Source organism: Alosa pseudoharengus, unplaced genomic scaffold (assembly GCF_046254945.1).
Source record: "Alosa pseudoharengus isolate Yale_2024_CS ecotype anadromous, Long Island Sound unplaced genomic scaffold, YU_APseudo_1.1 YU_APseudo_1.1_scf_111, whole genome shotgun sequence".
NCBI lineage: Eukaryota > Metazoa > Chordata > Actinopteri > Clupeiformes > Clupeidae > Alosa > Alosa pseudoharengus.
In genome coordinates, this window is record NW_027468578.1 from 59,281 (window position 1) to 64,280 (window position 5,000).

The following is a 5,000-nucleotide window of genomic DNA, read 5'->3' on the forward strand; positions in this document are numbered from 1 at the left end:
AGATTCCACTTCCTCCAGAACTGCACTGTTTATAACAACACGGTGATGGTGTGCCTGGCTCCATCGGTCAACGTGTCCGAGCGCAGCTTCTCCGAGGTTGGCAGCTCGCCGGACGAGATTGGCTTCGTCATGGACTATGTCCAGATGCTGCTGGTGGTCAACGAGACGTTCAGTTTCTACCCAGACCCCGTCATTGAGCCCTTCCCTGGGGATGGCATGCAGGAACTCAAGCCCAGCTCACCACTCATACTTAAGGTAATAATGTGTGTGTTTATCTGTGTTTGTGTGTGTTACTTAGGGTAAGGATGTGTGTGTTTATTTTTTTGTGTGCCCGTTTGTTTATTTACGTGTATGTTTATGTATGTGTATGCATGTTTATCTGTTGTGTGCTGATCTGTGTGTGTGTATGTTTATATGTTGTGTGCTGATCTGTGTGTGTGTGTGTGTGTGTGTATGTTCATAGTTGTGTGTTTGTGTGCGTGCTGATCTGCGCGTGTGTGTGTGCGAGTGTATGCTCATGTGTATAGTTGTGTGTTTGTGTGTGAAAGTCTGTGGATGAGATGTGGGAAGAAGGGACCCTGCTGAGAAAGTTGCGTAAGAGAATGATCACCTCCAAAATGCAGGTATGGGATGAGCGCTTAAGAGAGGATAAGCGGCTGTAGCTGGGGGGATCTGCAAGGGGAGTGAGAGTGTGTGTGTGTGTGTGTGTGTGTTTGTGTGTGTATGTGTGTGTGTGTGTGCGCATTCACATATGTAGCAAGATGCAGGAGAAAGAAATGCATAGAAGATGTGACCATACCCTTTTCTCTCTCTCCCTCTGTCTCCCTCTCTCTCCCTCTCCCTCTCTCTCTCTCCCTCTCTTTCTTCCCCCCTTCTCTTTGCTCTGCTCTCTCTCTTTCTGTCAAGTTCCTTCTTCTCTCACACTGCCTCTGAACAGCGAAAGGGCTTTTTAATCCTTTTATCAGTTCAAATGTTTTTTTTTTTCTCCCTCTGTCTCTTTTTCAAATGTTGTTACAGTTTTTATATACTTCAGCTCTTTCCTTGAACTTCAAAGTCACTGTGTAGAAAAAATAATAACGGTATTATGATAGGGCAACAGGCTTTTCTCCCCCTCTCCACAAGCCAATGGAAAGGACACGCCGAGGCTATAGAAAGCGTGACTCCCATAACTGAGTTTGTGGGTTAAATAACAATCAGTGGTGAGACCTTTTTTGATTACTGCCTCCCCTGCACAGCGGTAACCATGAGAATATAAAAAATCGCAATTCCATTAAATAATTGCAGATAAATTAGATGTGCATCAGATTTTCCAAGCAATTAATTTTTCCTCTTTGCAAAGCCTCATGGGTAATGGGGGGAACACAGAAGGTGTGTGTGTGTGTGTGTGTGTGTGTGTGGAATGTCTGTGTGTCTGAGTCTGTGATTGTGTAGGAATGTGAGTATGTGTGAGTGAGAGAGATTGTGTAGCCATGTGTGTTTTGTGTCTGAGAGCGTAAGCATGTTTATAGTCTTGAATGTTATTTACATATTTAAATGCCTCGGTTAGTTGAAGCAAATGCGGCACTGACAGGAACCTCAAAAGATTTAGGAAAATTCCACCTCCAGGCTTTGCCAGACTCTTGTGTGTGTGTGTGTGTGTGTGCGTGCAGTGTGTGTGTGTGTGTGTGCAGTGTGTGTGTGTGTGTGTGTGTGCGTGTGATATGACTGTTTTGGAACAGTTATTGCCTTGGGTGTGTGTTCTGGGTGTTCTTGTTTGTGTCGGACCCCGATGTTTACGTGGTTGTGCTTGTGTGTGTACTGTACGGCTGACTGCAAAACAGCATTCATTATGCTCTTAAATGGAGTATGTTTACAGTATTAGTGTGTGTGTGTGTGTGTCTGTGCGTGCCTGTGTGTGTTTTTGTGTGTGTGTGTGTTTTTGTGTGTGTGTGTGTTTGTGTGAATGTCTGTGTTTGTTTGTGTGTGTGTGTGTGTGTGTGTGTGTGTGTGTGTGTGTGTGTGCACGCCTGTGTGTGTGTGTGCAGACATGTTCCATATGGTTGTGTGTGGCCGTGGGTGTGATGTTCTGATTGTTGTTGTTCCAGGGGAGGAACCTGATCCCATCGGCTCCGGGGAACTCGCGGCTCAACTACACGGTCCTGATCGGCGACACGCCATGTGTACTCACCGTGTCCGAGACGCAGCTCATGTGCGAGTGGCCGGACATCACCGGCGAACACAAAGTCACGGTGAGACCCCTGCCTGACTGGACTGGACTTGCTCGCCTCATCACCCTCTTCGTCCTCCTCCTCCTCGTCCTCCTCCACCTCCTCTCTGCCATCATTCCCAACGCTATCTTCCTCCCTGTCATCATCATCATCATCCCCCTCTTCCTCTGTTGTTATTTTAACTTCCTCCCCACCTCTGCTCCTCTCACTCTTTGTTTCTCTTAGTTTCACCCCCCCCCCCCCAACTCTCTCTCTTAGTTTCACCCCCCCCCCCCCCCAACTCTCTCTCTTAGTTTCACCCCCCCCCCCCCAACTCTCTCTCTCCTCACCCCCCCCCCCAACTCTCTCTCTGCTCATCTTTCATCCCCCTTTATCTGTCCACCGTATCTTCCTCTTCACTCTCCTTTATTTTCCTAGCCCACCCTGTCCTTCCTTCCTCCCTCTCTCTCTCTCTCTCTCTCTCTCTCTCTCTCTCTCTCTCTCTCTCTCTCTCTCTCTCTCTCTCTCTCTCCCTCCCTCCCCATCCCCCTCTCTGTCTGTGTTTGTTTTGCTATGGTACTCGTGGAAGACACCCGATTAATAATAGATGTGGAGCTCGTTGTCTACAGAATGTGGAGTGCTGGCGCTGGCGCTACAGTTGGGATGTGACTGAGGGACGCCCCCCCCCCCCCCTGCCCCCCCCACCCTCGTATATATATTACCATTATCTGCTCCGTATCTATACGTACCCATCTGGCGAGGCCTATGAAAATAGCACTGTTATTTTCCCAAGCCGTCTGCTCTCGTTCTGTTGGAGAAACCGAGCCCCTGGGAGAGGGAGAGAAGGAGGCAGAGAGGAAGAGTGAGAGTGTGTGATGAAGAGACAGAAGGAGAGAAAGGAAGGGAAAGAGAGGGAGGAAGCCCCCGAGAAAGAGGCACAGATGTTTGTCCTCGACCTATAAAATGTGACCTATATAAAGTTGAAGCGTAGCAGAGCTCGGGCAAGGCCTAGCTTGGCCCAGACATAGCCTTCACTACTTTGGCCTCCTCTGGTCAGCCAAGGGGCTTGCCTGAAGTGCACAGACCTGGGTCAACTCTGCCTGGGTCAACTCTGCCTGGGTCAACTCTGCCTGGGTCAACTCTGCCTGGGTCAACTCCGCCTGGGTCAACCACAGCCGTCCCGAGTGGAGCCCAGAACCAGAGGCAGCTCTGTCTTACTCAGCCTCCTATGGCTGTCAGTTCAACCTCAGCTGTTGCTGTTGCTGTTGCTGCCACAGCCTGATTGAAGTGTTGTGACTGCCGGGAGAATAAAAAAAGAGTCATTAATGCGTGAGGCCGGCGACAGGAGCGGCAGCAGATGCCGAGGCGATATGAGGCGCGAGCTCCCGACGTTTTTTTTTTCCCTCTCTTTCTCTGAGGCCCGGCGCTGAAGAGCTCTAGATGGGCTTGTTTGTTACCATTAGCAGTCTTTAGTGCGCCGCGTGACGCCGATAAGCGCGCTGATTACGAGTGGATAATAGAAATAGGTGAAGTGCGCTACGTGACCTACATTGTGCGTGCTTATCTATCCGTCTCGTGGGTTGTCTAATAGGGTTTTTCATACTATTATTCTCCTCCTCTACGAGTGTGTCGGTATGTGTGTCTATGTGCGTGTGCGTGTGTGCGTCTGCTTATTTTCGCCCAGAGATTGCTGCGTGTTAGCGTGTAGCTTTGTTTGAATGCGTGCATCTTTGTGAATTAATCTTTGTGTGTGTTTGTGAGTGTGTGTGTGTGTAGCGCGTAGATGCATGAGAAAAACCAACAGAGAGGTCATGCGTCTGTTCCTAAGCATATGTGACTAATCAGACTCCTTTGTTGTGTGTGTGTGTGTGTGTGTGTGTGTGTGTGTGTGTGTGTGTGTGTGTGTGTGTGTGTGTGTGTGTGTGTGTGTGTGTGTGTGTGTGTGTGTGTGTGTGTGTGTGTGTGTGTGTGTGTGTGTGTGTGTGTGTGTGTGTGTGTGTGTGTGTGTGTGTGTGTGTGTGTGTGTGCTTGCCTGACCATGTGTGTGTGTGTGCAGGTGCGTGTCGGCGGCTTCAGCTACTCTCCAGGTACGCTGCAGATCGATCTACTCGGACAGCCTGCTTACGCTGCCGGCCATCATCGGCATCGGGGGCGGCGGAGGACTCCTGCTGCTGGTCATCATCGCCGTGCTCATCGCCTACAAGCGCAAGTCCCGTGACGCCGACCGCACCCTCAAACGCTTGCAGCTGCAGATGGACAATCTGGAGTCCCGTGTTGCACTGGAGTGCAAAGAGGGTGAGACCTGCACTCTTCGTCTGTCTGTCTGTCTGTCTGTCTGTCTGTCTGTCTGTATGTTTGTCTGTTTGTCTGTCTGTCTGTCTGTCTGTCTGTCTGTCTGTCTGTCTGTCTGTCTGTGTCTGGACACCACATGGCCCTTGAGTGCAAAGAGGATGAGGCCTGAGCTCCACACAGCCTCACTGTCTCACAGTCCATCAGTTGATTCATCATTCTTTCTATCTATCTGTTTGTCTCTGCAGTTCTGTCTTTCTGTCTATCTGTCTGCCTGTCTGCCTATCTGTCTATCTGTCTGTCTGTCTATCTGTCTGTCTGTCTATCTGTCTGCCTCTGCACTTCTGTCTGTCTGTCTGTCTATCTGTTGTCTCAGGACTTCTCTGTGGTTTTGTGTTTGCAAAAAGGATGAGGCCTCATCTCACTGTCTCACAGTCCATCTGTCGATTCGTTCATCACTTCCTCTATCTAGCCATTCATCTTTGTTTATTTGTCCATGTTGCTTGGTGATGTGTTTGTTTGCTC

The 5,000-nt window shown here is 49.5% G+C and overlaps 1 protein-coding gene across 1 annotated transcript in view; it reads left to right on the top strand.

Annotated features, from left to right (window-relative positions):
• Positions 1–5,000, top strand: part of LOC143118221 (plexin-A1-like) — a gene marked incomplete at its 5' end in the record, with an annotated part of 83,916 nt that overhangs the window by 57,509 nt on the left and 21,407 nt on the right.